The following is a 3,597-nucleotide window of genomic DNA, read 5'->3' as shown; positions in this document are numbered from 1 at the left end:
TAATAACCTCGTTGGGTTTCCTACGGTGGCTGTAATTAATTGCCACAAATTTGGTGACTTAAAAGTACACAAATATGTTAGCTGACAGCCTAGAGGTCAGAAGTTGGAAATCAGTTTCACTGAGCTAAAATCAAGGTGTCTTTCTGGAGGCTCCAGGGGAGAATCTGTTTTCTTGCCTTGTCCAGATGGTAGGGTCTGCAACATTTCTTGGCTCATGGCTCCTTCCTCCATCTTCAAAGCCAGCAGCACAGCATCTTCTCACCCTCTCTCCGTACCTCTTTATTCTCCCTCTCATGGACCACTGTCCTGAAATTTAGAGCCCACCTGGGTAATCCAGGTTAACTACCCATTTCAGTGTCCTCAACATAATCACACCTGCAAAGTCCTTTTTGCCATGTAAAATAACATAGGTGGTCTTTCTGCCATCTTTCTGTGCTGCCACATGGTGTGTATGAATGTCCTGGCTAATACTTTCAAGAGCATCAACAGTACTGAAAAGAGAAGCAAATGCCAGGTTCTTATCAGGTAGCGCTCCAAAGCCATCATCCAGTTTCTAACTGTGATGATGAAACATGGTTACATTGGCAAATTCAAAATCATCGATGGTCAGAAAGCTGGGAAAACTGTGGTGAACCTTACAGGCAGGTGAAATAAGTGTGGAGTGATCAGCCCCAGGTTTGATGTGCAGCTCAAAAACCTGGCAACATGGTAGAATAATCTCTCCCCATTTCCATCAGTTTGGATTCACAGTACTGACAACTTCAACTGGCATTATGGACCACAAAGAAGCAAAATGAAAACACGCAGGAGAGAAAATCCTGGGATTCTTATTCTAGGGATGTAAAACAGACATACAAATAAAATGCTTCAAAGGAAAAATTTTTAAAATGGAACTTATGCACAGGTCCTGGGATCTTTGGGCCCCTCATTTAACCTATCACCACCTCTAATAATGTATGCATATTTTAATTAGTATAATCACTAGGCTGTGTTATATGTCTCTGTTAATATTCTGCCCTCAACTGTACTATGAGTGTGCTCAGGACAAGGACCATGTTTTACTCATCTTAAAATATCTAACTCATAGCAAACACAAAGTAGACATTCCTAAATGCTTGTTGTGTTTTGCAAATGACTGATGAGCCAATAAAATGAATAGATTTAAACATGACAGTAATTTATGTCAGTTTACATATATGTCACTTATAACAAAAAAGAACATGATTGAACACACACTGACCACCACTAAACACCATAAAGTATTCTGGATGCTCCTGTCCTCATGTCCTTATAAATCATCCTGTTTTAAACTTCTCCCCTTTGCTCACACTGTCCTTCTGCCTGGGATACCTCTCCAACCTTTCCTGCCTGGTAAATTTTTACTCATCCTTTAAATTCAGATCAAGGGTTCTACTCTCAGAAAACCTTCCGTGACATGCACACACACACACACACACACACACACACACACACACACACAAATACACACATATGTCAAGGTGCCAGAGTTGACTAAAAGTAGTTCACTAGAACTGATTGAGTACATTTCTTCTCAACTCCTCATTTGATAGCACCCTATTAATAGCTGTGGTAGTATTTATATCACAGAACTTGGCAAATACTACAAATAAGTACTTTTCTTTCTAGAGGGTCATTATTAAATATTTATACTGCTATGTGCGCGCACACACACACACACACACACACACACACACACATACATACCAACACCATGGATTTAGTTCCTCACTTTTAGCTTATGTACTTATAGCATCCCCTACTTACTTCTGCCACATTATTTTCCCTTCTTTTATAATCTTTTGCTTATATGCTGATTACCCATACTTGTTAGCTGCTCATTAAAGTAGAAACTCTGCCCCTCTTTCTGTATTCTGAGTGTGTAACAAAGTTCCTGAAAAATACTTTGTACTCACCAATGGCAACCGTATAACCATAACTAAAATTTAACTACTACTTAATAAATACCTATAGTAGCATCTAATTAAGAAACTTCCAAATGAGGCTTTCATTTTTTTCTAATAACTGCAACTGCTTCTTCACATACCACCAGCACCAATCACATGCTAGTGAAAGGCTGAAGTTGAGGGAAGGGACATTGATGACACCTTAAAATTGTAAAATCACCACTCAGCAGTATCTTAGTCCTTCCAAGAATTCATGCTGACTCAGCAATTTCCTTGCAGGCAAACCTCCAATGCCATGCAGAGATTGTCACCTCCCATTCCTGAATCCTCCATTAAGCAGTTGCAAAGGCCACTGGAACAGGAGAGGAAGAATGCGTTCTCACCATTGATACTTCATTTTCATGCTCCTGGGCTGCTTCTGTCTTGAGCTAACTTGGGTGTTGGCGGGTAAGAGAGCAGTCTGTAGGAGAGCAGAATATGAGGGCACACTCATATTGTGACATTTATGGTTTGTATCTCACTGCCTGTCCACTCTGGGGCCTGCGTGTTCACCTGGGATAGTAGGCACTAATTGCTACAGCCATTATGTACCTGGCCCTATGCAGATGATCCCTGACACACTTGGGAACATCTTCAGTCTGACTCCAGCCTATATTCTCTAATATCCACACTAGTCTCTACTTGAAAACCTACAATGTCTTTAACCTCATGCTCCCAAACTTTAGGCCAATGGAAGCAGGTGGGCTTTCCCACTGTTCCTTAAGAACCCAGAATAATAGGGAGTCTTTGCCCTTTTGCAGGGTTCTGCATCACTTCTGCCTCCAGACCTGTAGATCCTAGGGGTGTATCTTAAACCTAGCAAACAGGATAATAAGCTACTGGTTCCCTCTTCCTGCAGGAACCCCAAGAATTCAATTAAGTAGGGGAGAGAAGACTAACTTTAACACTCTCCATGAAACTTCATCTCTAGAGTAACTACCCTTCCCTGCCCCATTCCTCTTTGTTAGGCAAGGGGAGAATGTTGGCACAGTTTCTTTTGAAGGCCACTATGCAAAGCCTACATGCAGTCAGTATTGGCCATTACCATAGCAGGTAATGACTTTAGAAGGTGACTTTAGAAGGTGAAGCAATAGCACCTTTTGTTTCCAGCTTTGAGACGCCTCAACACCATTTTACTTTCCCACAGCACATTTATTTATCTGTACATCAAACACTACAAAAAGCATTTCATATAACTATTCAGTAACAATTAGATCCTTATTATAGATGGGGCCCTTGAGTTTCTCAAACGTAAAATCGTTTGCTCAGCATCACATAGATAGATCCAAAGGGCTAGATCTCAAACTGTTTCCCCTTTCTATAACCCGTCACTCAGCCCACTGAAATCTATTCCACTATTAGAGCAGATCCCTCCTCCTTCCAACTAACTGGACTAACTACAGAGCTGCCAGAAACCTTAATATTTCCAGAATCTATTTTCCCCACCTGAATATCAGCACCCATTTCCAAGTTTATTTGACTGAGCTTTATCCTGACCATGAATCCTGACCATGAACTTTATCCTTATCCAGAATTTGCAGGTAGGATCCCACCTCCACAGTAAGAGGTAAGTAAGAATAAAGAAGAATAGTAAGAATAAAGACAATCACCAAAGAAGTAACAAAAGTAACAT

General features: G+C 40.8%; 1 pseudogene; it reads left to right on the top strand.

Moving 5' to 3' along the window:
• Positions 1-442: 442 nt before the first annotated feature.
• Positions 443-836, top strand: LOC124962098 (40S ribosomal protein S15a-like; annotated as a pseudogene).
• Positions 837-3,597: the final 2,761 nt, after the last annotated feature.

The sequence above is a fragment of the Sciurus carolinensis genome, chromosome 1, assembly GCF_902686445.1.
Source record: "Sciurus carolinensis chromosome 1, mSciCar1.2, whole genome shotgun sequence".
Taxonomy (NCBI): domain Eukaryota; kingdom Metazoa; phylum Chordata; class Mammalia; order Rodentia; family Sciuridae; genus Sciurus; species Sciurus carolinensis.
This window is presented reverse-complemented; position numbering and strand designations above follow the sequence as displayed.